Source organism: Pleurodeles waltl, chromosome 1_2, assembly GCF_031143425.1.
Source record: "Pleurodeles waltl isolate 20211129_DDA chromosome 1_2, aPleWal1.hap1.20221129, whole genome shotgun sequence".
NCBI lineage: Eukaryota > Metazoa > Chordata > Amphibia > Caudata > Salamandridae > Pleurodeles > Pleurodeles waltl.
The window spans coordinates 1,146,059,456-1,146,077,168 of NC_090437.1; positions in this window are offsets into that span (position 1 = coordinate 1,146,059,456).

The following is a 17,713-nucleotide window of genomic DNA, read 5'->3' on the forward strand; positions in this document are numbered from 1 at the left end:
ATATTGGGTGCACGGCGGTGAACACCGCCTTCCGCCATGACGACTACCACCAGCGGAATGATGTCACTTTCACTTCCTCATACCTGGATGGCAGGAGTCTGCCATCTTGCTACCACCACATCATCATAGCCTAGCCAGGGGCCTCCTCCAGGGCCTCCTAGTCTCTGACCATAGTTGCTTGCTGACATGAGTGTCTGATCATCACATTCACTCATCTTTGGAAATGTGTCCACACTGGGATGCCATCACAACTGAGTTGACTCTGCCCACATGTGCCTGACAGTGTACTTAATATTTAGCGTCTGTGTGTGTAACCTACGTGTCGCACATTAATTGATACAGTAACATCATGTGTTGCAGGTGTATGTGTGCCCTTAATCTGTGTTCTTTCCTCCCCCATAGGTACAGACCCATGTGGCGTGGGAGGGCCCCATCTGTGTGCAGACGTCTGGTTGAGTTAGAAACTATGGAGGAACGTCACATCATTGTCACCTACAGACTCAATCGTGCTACAATCCATGACCTCTGTGCTTTACTGGATCCTGTATTGAAACCGGCTAATCAGAATCAGCATGCCATCCCTACTGAAGTGCAAGTGGTATCTGTACTCCATTTTTTGGCTACGGGGCTCATTTCAGGTGACAGTGGGCATGGATGCAGGGGTCTCACAGCCAATGTTTAGCCTCATCCTGTCAAAATTCCTGGATGCATTCGTCCAACACCTGCAGACATATGTCCAGGCTGAACTTCCTGCTGTCAAATCTGGATTTTATGCCTTTGCCAACATCCCACATGTGATAGGTGCCATCAAATCTAGATTTTATGCCTTTGCCAACATCCCAACATCCCACATGTGATAGGTGCCATTGATGGTACCCACATAGCTCTCATACCCCCAAAAGTGAATGAACAGGTGTACAGGAATCAGAAGAACTTTCACTCCATGAATATACAATTGGTGTGTACTGCTGACCAGTACATATCACATGTAAATGCCAGGTTCCCAGGCTCAGTCCATGATTCATTTGTCCTGAGAAACAGCATGATTCCTTTGTCCTGAGAAACAGCAGTGTACCACACTTGATGGGACAACTACAAGGGGACAGAGGATGGCTCATAGGTGAGTGTGTATGACAATGGTTCTGTACATAGGTGACAGCCAGACAATGTGAATGTGAAATCAGTTCATTATGGTCCTGTTTCGACCACTTTTGCAGGTGATTCTGGCTACCCCAACTTGCAATGGCTCATGACACCAGTGAGGAATCCCATGACAGATGCAGAGAGGAATTATAATGAGGCTCATGGACGTACTAGGAGGGTGATTGAGTGCACTATAGGTCTTCTGAAGGCTAGATTTCGTTGCCTCGATCTCTCTGGGGGAATCCCTGTGCTATGTCCCTGACAAGGGGTGTAAGATAGTGGTGGCCTGCTGCATGCTGCACAACCTGGCTGTGAGGAAAGCTATCCCTCTTCTAGAAGAGGAGGGTGCTGTCCAACCAGCCCAGCAACCTCAGAGAGGGGATGAGAGTGATGGTGAGGAAGAAGAGGCCAAGACCCAGCTGATCCGCCTATACTTCCAGTGACCCTAAGGTACTGTTCAATGACGCTGTTGTCGTCACTGCATAGTTTCAGTCTTACTCATGTCATTGGTAATGTGGTGTATATAGTCATTGACACTGTTAACTGAAGACTGAAGTGGCATGTGCCAGGGAACCCAATATTGTGTACAGTGTGACTTACTTCAGACACTACAGTGCGTTGGATCCTCTCCTGCAATAAAGGTATGATTATGAAATTGACTGGCTAATGTATACACACTCACAATTGATACCTCATAATGACGATGGACATATGATTTGAGTGCATAGGTGTTTTTATTAAGTGACACAAATTACGTATTTATTTGAACAGTGATAGGGAGTGGGCTCATGGTGCATATCCATACTCAGGTGCATGTGCTCAGCTATTGGTGGCTCTGGGTTTTGTTCCATGTGTCCATTGGTAGATGGTGTGATGGTAGTGGCAAGTTAACAAGGGAGCACAGTGGCACACAAGGGAGACAGTTCAGGGCAGAGTCACTTCTTAGCGGTGGCCTTGGTCTTGGCTGGTGTTCCAGTTGCATGTCTGTGTCTGAAGGCATGTTTGAGTGACTGGAGCTGGGCTGCAGGGCGAGGGGTGCTGGTCTCCTCTGTGTCCTCAGGCAGTGCCACCAGTCCAGTAGCTGCTGCAGATGTAGATGGCAGGGCAGTGTCCTGGCTAGGGGTAGGGGCTTACAGGTGGATGGAGGTCTCAGGCTGGCTAGGGTAGTGGTGCTGCAGCACCCCTGCAATGGTGGCCATGGTGGGATTGAGCTGTTTCCATTGCTCCATGGCTTCCTGGTGGTTTGCTATGCGCAGCCTCTGATCGTGCTCCAAGGTGGCCAGGATCTGGCCCATCCTGTCCTGGGTATGGTGGTATGCTCCCAGAACCTCAGAAATCACCTCCTGGGCTGCAGCATCCATCCTTTGGCTTCCCCCCTGGGCCACTGATGCCCTCCCACTGGCCATTGCCCCCTGTGCCTGTGTCCCCTGCACAGGTGTGGCAGTCCCACTTTCACTGGGGCCTTCATCATCCTGCCTGTTGGTGGGTGGAGACTCTGGCCTCTGTACATGTGGGCCGCCAGTCTGTGACCGGGAGACACTGGTGTGGGGTCGTTTGGCCAGAGCTGATGTTGGTGGCTGGGTGGTAGGGCTGTCAGTGGTATCCTGGGTGGGGCTGCTGGAGGGTGACAGTCCAGGACTGTGTGATGGACCAGGTTATTCCTCACTTTCCATACATCCCTCTCCAGTCTCCTGAGTGGGGTCTCCGTGTGAGGCAATGGTACACCTTGGCATGGGTGGTGGTGCCTCTGGGGGGGAATGGACATCTATGTGTCATGAACTATTTTGGAAATTGATGCACAGCTCTGCCCTATTTTGTACTTTTATTCCCCTGTCGTGGGATGCAGGGTCCTTTCGTGTACTCATCTTTTTATTTTGTATGGGGGGTGGAGGTGCATTGTGGGTGCTGCAGTGCCACTGGGAATCCATGCAGGGATAAGTGACTGTGCACAGGTGGAAGGATCAGGGCCTGTTTGTGGGATTGTGGGCATATAGGGTAATTGGATGTGGATGTTGTGGACTGGGTGGGGATGGGGTCCAGGTGGTAGCGAGAGGGGTGGGGTATTGCATGCATTATATGTGTGCTGACTGTTGAGGTATTGTAGTTGACTTACCCTAGTCCAGTCCTCCTGTGAGTCCAGTGAGGCCCTCTTGGTTCTCCTCCCAATCTGTGTAGTCAGGGGTCCTCCACCAGTCTTTTGTACAGTGATGTTGTGCCTGGATGCCATAGACCTCACCTTCTCGCGCAAGTTGTTCCATCTCTCCGGGTGTCCTCCCTTCTGCGTGGATGGTTTCCCACTGCGTTGAACTTGTTGACAATCGTCTGCCATACCTCCATCTTCCTGGCGACGGGTGTCTGCTGCACCTGTGCCCCGAATAGTTGTGGCTTGACCCTGAGTATTTCATCCACCATGGTCCTCAGCTCCCTATCTGTGAAACGGGGTGCTTAGGGGGTGCCATGGTGTGTGCTGTGTGTGGTGTGTTGTGGGTGTATTGGTGAGGGTGCTGTCATGTGGTTATGTGTTTGGCCTATGAGGGTGTTTGAGGTTTGTGTGTGTTTTGGTGATGTATTTGTGCGTGTGACTTTTGTTATGTTGTGCTCTATGTATGCGTGTTGTGTTGTCAATCTCAGTCGTGCCCATGGCGATGCAAAGGATTGTGGGGTGTGTATGTGAATGTTTTATAGTGTTGTGAATGTGTGTCAGGTGTGTGGGTTTCAAAGTTGCCAATGTGTGCATTTTTTGTTGGGTCCCATTGCTGCCCGTGGCGGTCCGTACCGCCAATGGTCGTTCGGCATCCACTATCTGCCACGCTGATTTGTGCATCATTATTTGGTGGGTGGAGGATTTGTCTGCATAACGGTGGCAGGGTGGGGTAGACTGCCTTTCCGTCATCGTAGGCCCTGGCGGTGGGTGGAGGTTGCAGGATTTTGGGAGGTTTGTCTTTTTGGCATCAGAATTCGGCGGTGTACAGTCTGCTGCCACTGGCGGTCTTCTCTTCACGTTGCCACAGCGGTTAGCGGTGATTGCCACCATGTTCATAATGAGGGCCTTAATCTGCATCCAAGAGACCTGAAGCGTATCCGATTTCACTTGTCCTGGGTACTCGGTGCTAAGTATAAAGGTACAACCCTCAAAGAAAGGGCATGAAAAAGGAGGCATCGCTATGCTGTTAAGTAATAAATATAAATGGGAATATGTTAGTCTTCATGTCTCCACAAATTTCTTTCAGATAATAAGAGTGTATCCAAATTAGGAGAATGGCAAGAAAACCCCCATGTTAATAGCAAATGTGTATATCCCAACAGATAAGATCCATGACAGAGCTCTCTTGTATATCTTTAGGCATATTTCTTAAACATGTTCTAATTTACATGAAAGCACGGATGAGTTATTGTTCATGGGTGATCTAAATTGTAAAATCTTTCATCTATCTCTTTCCACCTTCTGTGACCTATAAAAGGAAACTGCTTTAAATGTACCTTCCATCTTATTTCCCCCTAGAATCAGGTCGGACAAAAGGGGTATTACCCTTTTGAAAGGTCTGAGGGACCTTTGTTGTATTATTCTAAATGGACGATTTCGTTCAAACTCTGGCAGCTTTCACACACAAATCCCCATGGAGAAGTTCTATTATTTATTATATTTTGGGTTCCTATGTTACTGCTCAGTCCCTAGAGGATACGATAGTTAAGGATACTCCTTTAAGTGACCACAAGATTTTAATCTTCTCATTAAAAATGCAGCTTCCCTCCATAGAATCCTGGAATTTTAGGGCCAAGGATATACGTTTTTGTGGGAAAACGGGTAGAATGTTTTGGACAACTGCTAAAACGTTAGCTGTTAAAAAAGTTCTTGATTGCTCAGTGAGAGATACTGATGAATGGAACATTGATCCGTTAAATTACTTTTCCAAACTCATTGAATGTATAACTCAAAGTGATCCATATCAACACTGTAAGCCCTCACAAAAAAATGTAAAACAATCTATTCTTTTGTTGAATAGAGAAATTAATATATTGGTAAGGAGGCAGTATACATGGGAGTCCAAGGATAGGAGTAGGAGAATATTCTTACTAAAAAGAAGAAGCGCGCGAATGAAGCTAGCCATTAGGAGGGAAGAGGCAGAGCAGATGTGGGTGGCACTGAGGAAAGCCGCAATATCACAAAACTCCCGTAAATTCTGGGCTATTATCTTTACTGGTTGTGGAAAGCACAAATTGTCTTGCGCTCCCCTAATAGCTGAGTCTGAATGGAGGAAGTACATTCTCTCCCTTTATGCAGAAAATCCGGAGAACGAGCCCTGGGAAATGGACTTGAACATAATGGGTAGAACCGAAGTGGACTGCTGGGGTCCCCCTTCTGTGATGGAGATTGAGGGGATTATTAGGACGATGCGGGCATCTGGAGCTATGGGTCCTGACGAGGTCCCAATGTCATTAATTAAACTGGAACTGCTGCTCTAGGGAAATAAATCTCCACCCGTCTTTCAACGCCTGCTATTCCCACAGTAGAGTCCCTGAATCTTGGATTGGGAGTGTTATAGTCCCACTATACAAAAAGGGAGACAAATCTTTGCCCATGAACTACCGCCAAATTGCATTGTTGGATGCAACTGGCAAGATATTCACGAAAAGTATATTAATACATTTAACCTCTTAGGTCGAGAAAAATGGGATACTCCCTTTGGAGCAAGCAGGTTTCAGAAAGGATCATAGTACATTGGATAATATTTTATTGATGCAAATTATAAATGAAAAATATGTTCAGGTAAGGGGTGGAATAGTATATGCTGCGTTTATAGACTTCTCCACAGCTTTTGATTGGGTAGATAGAAACATTTTGTGGAAAAAGTTATATGAGTTAGGTGTACCCCCAAATTTGTTACGTTTGGTTATAGCTTTGCACTCGTCCCCTGGTGCAAAGTGTTGTTTGGAGGAGAACAGGGTTTGTCGTCTAAATTTCCCGCAAGAAATGGGTTGAAGCAAGGTTGTTTATTGGCTCCACTATTATTCTCTTTATACATCCTTGATGGTTTTGCTCCCAAAATTGGACGTCATTCACTCTCCTGCCTTTTATATGCGGATGATATATTAGTGATTGACCTCACGCCGAAAGGTTTCAATCAGGGTCTCGCTAGGTTAAATCATTATTCCCTACAACATCACTTGCAGATTAATATATCAAAGTTGCAAGTAGTATGTTTTTTAGGGAAAAAACTGGGTAAGAAAATACATTTTTCCTAGTTCCTGGGACAACAAAAGTTAGAGCAGGTAAAATCTTATTGCTTTTTGGCGAAAATGTTATCCTCATCTCTTAATGACCAAGATTATGTGCATAATAACACTACTAAGGCTCTATCTCAAGCGCAAAGGTTTAGTGGCCTTTTTTAATGCAGTTGGTCGGCGTCATTTTTGCCACTTATTAACTGCTTATTAAACAATGATCCCAGCTACCCTCTTGTATGCTTTGGAATGTACCGAGATTTCTAAATGGAATTTTCTCAACAGGATAGAAGGGCAGATTCTGAGACGCCTAGCTTGTTGCAACAACATCTTCTGTGGCGGCTCTCAAGATTGAATTTGGTATTAAGAACACTTTTGTTCTGGGTCTAGCTGCGGTGGTCCGGAGGGCTTATAGCCTTGTTCATAGTAGTGAGACATTTAGCTTATATAGAATCCTTTGGCAGATTAAAAGAAACATTTACGTTTTTCAGAAACTTCAATCTGGCTATGAAATTGTTGGAGCTTGATCAGGGCTTGATTCCATCGTTGCCGACTCTTGTTTTGAAAAAAAACTTTGAAAGAAGTGAGGTGGTCCAAAAGCTTCTCTTTGGACTTAGGTGCTTGTCGTCCAAAGAGGAGACTGGCCACGCTTACTAAAACAGCAATCTTTAAACAATCTCAGCCATACCTGTCCTGGAACCCTCCTCATGGGGTGAGGCGTCTGTTCATTTTGATGATATTGGATCTCTAAATGGGATGGGTCAGATAATAACTGTGATCTTTGTCAATCAGGTATACAGAACTTAAAGCACATATTTGTCTGTCCAGCTCCAGCAACACTCAGGAAAAAATAGTTAAAACCTATCTATCTGTATTTTAATATTTGTCCTGCTGGAGAGGCCACAGAAGCTGTTTTAATCCCAAAAATGAATTATTTTAGGATTTTAAAATCCTTCCAGTCCTTTTTAAATGTTTTTTGTAACTTAACATAACTATGAGCGACCCATTAAGGCAGCTCCGAGAATCAGTTGTTATCCTGTGCACTAAGGGAGTAGAGCTTTATTCTATTCCCATTCTATTGTATGGTAGAGCATGATAATATCTTATAATAATGCAGCCCTGATGGGCGGAGGGTTGGCTTTTTGAGGATTTAAAAGATCACCTTACATTCTGGAATGTAAACGTACATTGCACAACTGTCTTTTTTAGAAAATATTAATGTCTGCTGGTGCCTTTTTTAGAAGTGTGGTCTCTTTCAGGGTACTATCTTGCACTGTTTGATACACTTCGGGGTTTTATTTGTAAAGAGTTAAAAGGGTTGAGGCTTCCTGTACATAGAAGCTAATCCCTCGTTTTAACTCTGTAATACTGCTACATATTTTATTTTGCTTATTGTGATCAATTTTGATTTTTATTGCCTGAGGGGTATTACTGTGATTGCATAATTGACATTTTATTTTTATTTAAGAAATTTTGGTGGTCATTACAACCCTGGCAGTTGGTGTTAAAACGGCGGTAAGACCACCAACAGGCCGGTGGTAAAAAAATTGGAACTATGCCCGTGGCGGAAACCGCCAACAAAGACAGCCACTTTAACACTCCGACCGCCACGGCGGTACAACAAACAGCTTGGCGGTCACCGCAAACAGACAGGCGGAGGACAATCTACCGCCCACAGTATCACAACCTACCAATCCGCCACCTTTTCCGGGGTGGATTCACCGTGAACAAAAACACGGCGGAAACAGGACTTCAAAGGGAAAACGCTCGCCTCTACACACCCCACAAGGAACCAGGACACCCTGGAGCCAGAGCTTCACATTTTCCCAGTCATTATCTTCTTGCTCCTCTACCAGGAGTATGAACGCCGGCGGCAAAGACCACTGTGAGTACTGCACCTACGACACAGGGGAGGGAGAAGGAAAAAACAGGGACACACACACGCAACACGCAACACCCCCATCCACTACAACACATACACAAATACATGTTGATACATTACAGTTACACCCCCCCAAACCCCCTGGAAGAATGCAAAGACAAAAGGAAATGAGTGTAACCATTGTAATCTATTAAAATCCAGAACGCAAAAATATATATACACTATTAACATATATATACACCAAGAATAGAAGTCCAGGTATTGCTCCATTTAAGTCCGTGGAACACTGGGCCCACACTGCATGGTTGAGGCCCACACAAGGTACCCAAACATGACGGAGAGAACACTGCAGGGGCATCAGATAGAAATAAAACAGGAACCTCAGGGGGAAGGGAAAGGGGGGCACCTCAGCCGGTTGAGTGCACAACGCCAAATCCACTAGGGGGCCCCATGCCCACTGTTCAATCCTGGGGAGTGCAAAGCCACAGTCTCTCAAGTCTCTACAGTTGGTGGTTTGCCCACTGTTCAATCCTGGGGAGTGCAAAGCCACAGTCTCTCAAGTGGATAACAGTCTCCACTGGTTCTGGAGGGGGCTTTGTGCCCAGAGTGCTTCATCCTGCTCGTGGCAGAGTCAGTAGCGTCAGTGCTCTTGGCGCTCATGGGCCAGCGGTGATTGTGGCGGTGGTGTCCTTTGCAGTGGTGCTTGTGGCATTGGTGTCCTTTGCAACGGTGCTTGTGGTGGCGGTGTCCTTGGCAGCGACTCAGCTGCTGGAGGTCCTGTCTGGGCCTACGGGGCTGGTGCTGGCGGTCCTGTCTGGGCCAACGCGGCTGGTGCTGGCGGTCCTGTCTGGGCCAACGGGGCTGGTGCTGGCGGTCCTGTCTGGGCCAGCGCGGCTGGTGCTGGCGGTCCTGTCTGGGCCAGCGGGGCTGGTGCTGGTGGTCCCATCTGGGCCTGGGGGGCTGGTGCAAGCAGTCCTTTCTGGGCCTGCGGGGCTGGTGCTGGCGGTCCTGTCTGGGCCTGCGGGGCTGGTGCTGGCGGTCCTGTCTGGGCCAGCGGGGCTGGTGCTGGCAGTCCTGTCTGGGCCTGCGGGGCTGATGGCGGTCACCTCCTGGACAGTGGGGCTGAAGGCGGTCATCTCCTGGGCAGCGGAGCTGATGGCGGTCGCCTCCTAGGCAGCGGGGCTGATGCCGGTCGCCTCCTGGGCAGGAGGGCTGATGGCGGTAACCTCCTGGGCAGTGGGGCTGAGGCGGGCAGCGGGGCTGATGGTGGTCACCTCCTGGGCAGCGGGACTGATGGCGGTCACCTCCTGGGCAGTGGGTCTGATGGCGGTCACCTCCTGGGCAGCGGGGCTGATAGCGGTCACCTCCTGGCCAGTGGGGCTGATGGCGGTCGCCTCCTGGGCAGCGTGGCTGATGGCGGTCTTCTCCGCCGTGCCGATCTTCCCAGACTTGCTGGGTTTCTTGTGCCCCTTCCCCACCTTGGAAGGTGTCCCAGCTGACTCCACACTCCCACCTGTACCCCTGGGAGCGGCTTTGGTGGCTGGTATCTTCCCCCTCTCCCGCCGGGCACTGGCCAACTTTTGATGCTTGACAGGTGGAGGACTGTCCGTGCTCTGGCTCCTTGCCACACTGGCTGCCCTGCTGCCTGGTGCACTCCAGAATCTGGTGACTACTGGCACCACTGATCCCACTGATGTCGTGGCTGAGGTGCTAGGTTGGGACCTGGAGAGTTGAGCCCTAGGAGACTGACGGGGTGGGGGAGGTGAGGGAAAGAGGTCAAGGGTGGACAGGAAAAGTTTCTTGGGAACACTGGGACGGGTAGCTGGAGGGGGTTTGGGAGTGGAGGAAGTGGTTGTGGTTGTAGGAGGTGTACGTATGGTGACTTTGGGTGAAGGTGCATGCGCTGGAGGCTTGTCGTGAGGTGGATGGCTGTTGGGTGGGTGTGTGCCTGCGTTTGTGTACCTTGGGAGGTGGCGTCACAGACACACTGAGAGAGGACACAGGGGATGTGTGAATGGTAGTGGGGGTGGTGAATGCACGTCGCGGGGTGTGGTGGTGTGTGTGCTGGTGATGGAAGTAGTGGCTGTAGATGTAGTGCATGCTAGTGTGAGTGGAGACGAGACTGGGAGTGAGGAGGAGGGAGACGAGGAGGAGGGGGACACAGTGGAGGCAGTGGATGTTGCTATATCTGCATGTGTGTGATGTTTGCGTGAGTGCCTGTGGGATGTGTGGTGCTTATGTTTGCCTGAGCTTCCTTTGTGTGTTGGGGTGTATGCATGCTGGTCTGATGGTGTGCTTGGGGTAGGCTGAGGTACAGGGGTGTGGGTCTGGGTGGAGGAAGTTGGAGGGGGGAGGCTAGAGACAGGGACAATGGCTGCCATCCGTGTTGAGGCCAGAGTCTGAAAAGCTCGCTGAAGGGCTGCCTGACCAGAATGAATGCCCTCCAAGAATGCACTGGTTTGTTGCAACAGCCTCTCTACACCCTGGATGGCATTCAAAATGGTAGACTGCCCAACAGTGAGGGACCTGAGGAGGTCAATGGCCTCCTCACTTAGGGCAGCAGGGGTGACTGGGGCAGGGCCTGAGGTGCCTGGGGCAAAGGAGATGCCCACCCTCCTGGGTGAGCGGGCACAGGGCAAAGGCTGAGGGGCTGCTGGGAGGGTGGTGCTGGGAGGGGGGGTGGTGTCTGTACCTGTAGATGGTGTTAGGGTTTGTGCACAGCAAAGAGCATGTCCCCTCTCACTGCACTAGTGGGTTCTGTAATAGCTCCCTTTTAAACTTACTATTGAAAGCCTTTCTTGTTATCTCACCTTCCCCCCCCCCCCTAGGCTTCTGTGTATGTTGTTTAATGTGCTGTTTTGTTTACACATTGGGCCTTGCTTTTACCAAGGCTTCTTTAAAACACTCCGCTCTAGGCCATGTGTTAATTTAACTCATTTGCATAATAACTGAAACTCTGCACACCTTTCAAGAACATGTGCAGCATGTGAGGACCACACCCAGCTCTTCAAACCACACCCAGCTCTGCACACCTTTCAAGAACATGTGCAGCATGTGAGGACCACACCCAGCCCTGTCTATAAAAGGCAGCCCCCGAGCCTCACCCAGTGCTTGTGCTCGTCTACCTCCCGCTTACCCGAGGACAGATCCCTCGGCGCTGGCACTCCTGCTCTCTACAGACTTTCATTCGCTTCAATGGGCGCAGCTGCTGGCTCTTCCTTCTTCCGGTTTCCGGTTCCTCCTTGCCTCAGCCTCTCTCCTACAAGCAACCTGCAAAAGAGAAAGAAGACAAGGTTAGACTGATCAGTATCTCTTGCCAGCAACAAGTAAGTGCAAAACTTTTATTACCTGAAAGAACTTTGACAACAATTTCTGGATTCGTGTATAGACAATTTGAAACAAGATACCTTCCACGAACATTGTGATTCAAACTCTTTGTTACAAGAATACTTTGCGGACCTTTGTGAGGCAAACAGTAAATCAAGGACTTGCACAAATTACATGCTGTATTTTGACGTAAAAGTACAGTATTTGTTTTATAAAAGATTCTGGAAATATGGGAAAAGTGAGTCTGCTATTGGGAATTTAGGCTTTAGTTATATTAAGATGAATGTTTGATATTGGTAATTCTGATAACGGTATTTGTTTAATATTTTAGAAGCTTTAGAGTAATAGAAAGCACATCCCAGAGCAGTAACACATTCCAAACCTGGAAACTAGAGACCAGGATCCAAGAGGTACTTTTAGAAGAACATTTTTAATAAATAAAGGGATAGTCAGGAACCCAGTTAGGAATAGGTTGTACTTATCTGTTCTTTGTTTATGTTTCATTAGGCACTAGTTTCTACAGAAGTCAGAGAGGGCCGCAGATTTGTGCAGCACTTCAACAGTGGAAACGCAAGAACGGTGTTGTCTCTTTATTTTATTTTATCCACTTCCCCCCTTCCCTTGAGCTTCTGTTCTTAGTGCACTGTTTTAAAAACTAGTGTGCTGGAACAAGCAGTTTCAGGGTGGGGTCGGATTGTCTTCAACCTCCATCAGAACTGAACAAGGACTCAGGTGAGCTGGGCTTTGACAGATGGGGGGGCACAGATGGGCCGCCACCACAAGGGAGCTCCCATCAGAGGATGAGTCCGTGTCACTGGTGTCAGCTCCTGTCCCCACCGTGGAGCTCCCCTCGCCCTCCATCCCACTGGTGAAATCAGACTCCGTAGTGTCGCCCTCCAGGGCCATATGGGGTGCAGCTCCCTCCTGCTCCAGTGACACTGCTCCTCCGCCTGATGATGCAAATGCACACAAAAACAGGGAGTCCGCAAAAAGGGGGGGGACGACAGAAGAAAGACATGTTGAGTGCATGCATTACCGCTACCGTTGGCGGACACGACAGACACAGAAGCTCCCAGCACTACGCCGCGAACTTGGGGTCCACTATGCAATCCCTGGGACATGGCCTACAAGGCTATGGCCGACATCTGCACACATGGATGTCACAGGAGCCTGACTAGGTGTAGTTGGCACTGTACCCAGGTGGGGTGCGGTGCCACAGGGCCTGACTGAAAAAGGGGACCTAAATAGCACACTCGCCCTGGCTTAGGGGAACCCACAGCCCACCTCCCCCAACCAGACACCTCCACTGCGCGCTGAATCAGCAGAATGAGAGTGTACTCACCCCCTTGATGCTGCTGTGATGCCCTCAAGCGCCCATCCAACTCGGGGTACGCCACCACCAGGATCCTGAACATCAGGGGGGTCATGGTGCGACGGGCACCCCTCCCACGTTGGGAGGCCCTCCCCAGCTGGGCCTCCACCATCTTCTTGCTCCAGCAGCGAATGTCCTCCCATCTCTTATGGCAGTGGGTGCTCTGTCTGTGATAGACCCCCAGGGTCCGGACGTCCTTGGCGATGGCACGCCAAATATCCTTCTTCTGGTGGGCGCTGCCCTACAGGAATTGCACAGGGGAAAAAGAGAAGTTATTACCAACTGCACCGTCACAGTCATTGGCCTGCATCCTTACCCTTGCCATGTGGCACGTGCACTCACCGTCGTTTCCTTCACGCCTCATTCTCCCCCCCCATCTTTCATCCACCCCACTCCACTCCACACAGGCATAGTCCATACATCATGCTCCCAGTGTACTTACCTGTTTGTCTGGAGGACCGTAGAGTAGCGTGTACTGGGGGAGGACCCCATCCACGAGTTTCTCCAACTCCTCTGATGTGAAGGCAGGGGCCCTTTCCCCAGACACACAAGCCATTGTCTCTTCTAGATTGAGGTCACAGCACCACTTGCATTGTATGTCCTCTCCTGTCGAAGATCAGGTATTGAGAGATTGAACAGATAGAAAATGGCGGTCACGTCCGCGGCGGTGCGTACCGTCACCGCCGGCGTACATCGTCATTGGCTCCTGGGACCCATAGGGTCCCATGTTAACCAATGCAGAATTGCACCGCGGTCTTCGACCGCCTACTGCGACGGTGTACAACGCCAGCGCAGTTACCTCATATCCCCCTGTTCCACTATACAGGTCAGGCAGCCGCCATTTAAGGGGCCCACATGGCTCTATTTTTAACTGCGTCACACCTACCTAGGCTTTGCCTCAACACTCATACATGCTAATTTCGGATTATGAATCGTGTTCTGTGTAAGCTCTGTGTACATACATCTGAGTTGGTTGACTCTGTGCTCGCTGTTGTCCTTCATAGGCACTGTCCCCTGGGAGATGTGAGGAGATGGCGGCATCCTCCGGTCTACAGACCGCTGGTGGACCTGTTGACAATGGAGGAAATACATGTCATCATCACCTACAGCCTTGATCGTGCCACAATCCTGGAGCTGTGTGCCCAGTTGGAGCCAGACCTGATGTCAGCTATCCGCCATCCCACAGGAATCCCCCCTCAAGTGCAGGTGCTGTCAGTACTCACTTTCCTTGCAAGTGGGTCTTTTCAAACAACAGTGGCTATAGCATCAGGGATGTCCCAGCCTATGTTTTCCAACTTGTTGTCCAGAGTGTTGTCTGCCCTGCTGAAACACATGAGGAGCTACATCGTTTTCCCTCAGGTGGAGGATTTACCTACAGTGAAAGGTGACTTCTATGCCCTGGGACATATCCCCAACATCATAGGTGCCATTGATGGGACACATGTGGCCTTGGTCCCCCCGCAGGAGTGAACAGGTGTACAGAAACCGGAGTTATCATTCAATGAATGTGCAGATGGTGTGTTTGGCAGACCAGTACATCTCCCATGTCAATGCCAAATTCCCTGGCTCAGTGCATGACGCTTACATCCTGCGGAATAGCAGCATCCCTTATGTGATGGGGCAACTCCAGAGGTACCATGTGTGGCTATTAGGTGAGCACCTGGAACCAAATCAGTGGGAATAGTTGTCTGGGGATATCCCTACAGGTTAGTGTGTGTCTAACAGTTGTCCCTTGCCTTTTTCAGGTGACTCTGGTTACCCCAACCTGTCATGGCTACTGACCCCAGTAAGGAATCCCAGGACAAGGGCAGAGGAACGCTACAATGAGGCCCAGGGGTGAACTAGGAGGATTATAGAGTGGACCTTCGGCCTCCTGAAGGCCAGGTTGCGTTTCCTCCATATGACAGGTGGTTCCCTATTCTACTCACCAAAGAAGGTGTGCCAGATCATCGTGGCCTGCTGTATGCTTCAAAACTTAGCTTTGCGACGACAGGTGCCTTTTCTGCAGGAGGAAGGTCCAGATGGAGGTGCTGTGGCAGCTGTGAAGACTGTGGACAATGAAGACGAGGAAGCAGAAGAAGAGAACATCAATAACAGGAACTCGGTTATCCTGCAATACTTCCAGTGCGCCACAGGTAAGAAGACAAACCTGCCTACTACATGTAATTTAACACTACTTCCTCTCTACTGTCTGTCCTTTTCACCCAGTGTGTGGTCACTACGTTTTCACTTTCCCTTACGATTTCACAGATGTGGGTCCCACTGTGTGACATCTGCTTTGTTTCCTCATGGACTAGAGCTGTGTGACATAGGTATGTTGAAATTACAATTTAAAGAGCATTTTGTCACTGTAATTGCTAATACACTATTTGGAAATCACAGACAGACTCCAGATTGTTTTTTGCTTTAAGGGAGTTTATTTTCGTGCTCAATATTGGAGAATGCTGTAAAATGGTGAGGGGTGATGGTGGAGGAATGTCCATGGCAGAGTCCATTCTATTTGTTTTACAGGTGCATTGTCCAAAGAGGCATAGGAAGTGGAGCTGGGGCAGTTTGAGGATGGACAGGGTGACAAGGTGGGACAAAAGGATGACATTCAGGGCGGTCTCATTTCTTGGCGGGGGTCTTGGCATCGTTCTCTGTCTTTGTCCTGGATCTCAGGGACCGTTTGCGGGGTGGTTCTCCCTCTGCAGGGGGTAGGGTGCTGGTGTGGTGGTCCTCTGGCGGTCCCTCCTGTCCACTAGCGCAGGCGGAGGTGGTGGGCAGTTTATCATCCAGGTTAGTGTCAAGGGCCCCTTGTTGTGCCACAGTGTCCCTCCTGGTGTTGAGGACTTCCTTCAGCACCCCTACGATGGTGCCCAGGGTAGAATTGATGGATCTGAGTTCCTCCCTTAACCCCAAATACTGTTCCTCCTGCAGCCGCTGGGTCTCCTGAAACTTGGCCAGTACCGTTGCCATTGTCTCCTGGGAATGGTGGTATGCTCCCATGATGTTGGAGAGGGCCTCGTGGAGAGTGGGTTCCCTGGGCTTGTCCTCCCCCTGTTGCACAGCAGCCCTCCCAGTTCCCCTGTGTTCCTGGGCCTCTGAACGGTGTGCCCACTACCATTGTCCCCAGGTCCCTGTTGTTGTTGGGGTGGTGGGTTAGCCTGGGTTCCCTGTAGTGGTGGACACACTGCTGCTTGACGTGTCCTGGGGACAGAGGTATGAGCCCGCTGGGTGGGTGCTGTGCTGGTGTTTTCAGAGGGGGGAAGCTCTGTGGTGGCCTGTGACTGTGTGAGGGGAACCGACTGTCCCAAGGTCCCAGATGGGCCGGCCTGGTCATCTAGATCTAGTTGGACAGAGCTGCCGTCATCACTGTGGGCCTCTTCTGTTGGTGGTGTGGACATGTCTGGACACTCCTGTGCGGTGACGTTGGGTAGGGGTCCTACAGGGGTGTAAAAGCATGATTATTGCATCTGTATGTGCCATGGTGTGCAATGGGTGGGTGACCATGTACCCCAGTGCTTGCATTCCTGTGTGGGACCTTGTGTGATGATGGTTTAGGGGGGTGTATGGGTATCTGCAGTGGCCATGCATTGGTGATGTGTGTCCATGCTTTGGTGTTGCATGCAGGGCTTGGTGTTGGGATGTGTGGTTTGTGATATTGGGACATTTGTGAGGAGTAGGTGTGATGGGGGTAAGGGTTGGGGGTATGTGATGGCATGCAGGTAGGGAGGGGATATAGTAGTTAAGGTTTGACTTACCAGAGTCCATTCCTCCAGCTACTCCTTCGAGGCCCTCGGGATGCAGAATCGCCAAGACTTGCTCCTCCCATGTTGTTATTTGTGGGGGAGGAGGTGGGGGTCCACCGCCAGTCCTCTGTACCGCAAGGTGGTGTCTGGAGACCGTGGAACGCACCTTCCCCCGTAGGTCGTTCCACCTCTTCCTGATGTCATCCCTATTTCTTGGGTGCTGTCCCAATGCGTTGACCCTGTCTACTATTCTTCGCCATAGCTCCATCTTCCTAGCTATGGAGGTGTGCTGCACCTGTGATCCGAATAGCTGTGGCTCTACCCGGATGATTTCCTCCACCATGACACTGAGCTCCTCCTCAGAGAACCTGGGGTGTCTCTGCCATGCCATCGGTTGGTGTGGGTGATGTGTGGGGTGGTGTGTGTTGTGATATGTTGGGTGATATTTAGAGGTGTGTTGTGTGGGGTACGTGGATGTTATGTGGGTGATGGTGTTGTGTGCCTGTGGATGCTTGTTTGTAGATTGTAGTGTCTCTCTCTGTGCTTCGTTCTCTGTTTTTGGTCATAGGGGTTTGTGGGTGATGTGGGTGTGTGTTTTATATTGTATTGGATGTGTGGGAGTGGTGTGTGTATGTGTATCAGCTGTGTGTACTTGGAATTGTCCAATGTGGTTGTGTTTTGTAAATGTGTGTGTATTTTGAGTGCGGCGGTGTGTCCCGCCAATGGAATACCGCGGTTGATAGACCGCCGCGTGGGTTCGTGTGTCGTGATAGTGTGGGCGTATTCCTGTTGGCGTGACAGTGGAGTTTTTTTTTTCGCCAGTTTATCACTGACCTTTGGTGTGACGGACTTGTGTGGGTGTCTGGATTTTGGCAGATTCCGGGCTGTGGGTCATAATGACTGTGGCGGAATTCTGCTGCCGTTTCGGTGTGTTGGCAGTCTTCTGCACGGCGGTAAGCGGCTTGTACCGCCAATGTTCTAATGACCCCCTTTATTCTTAATGTTTTATGTCACTTTGTATTTGGTAAGCTTGTG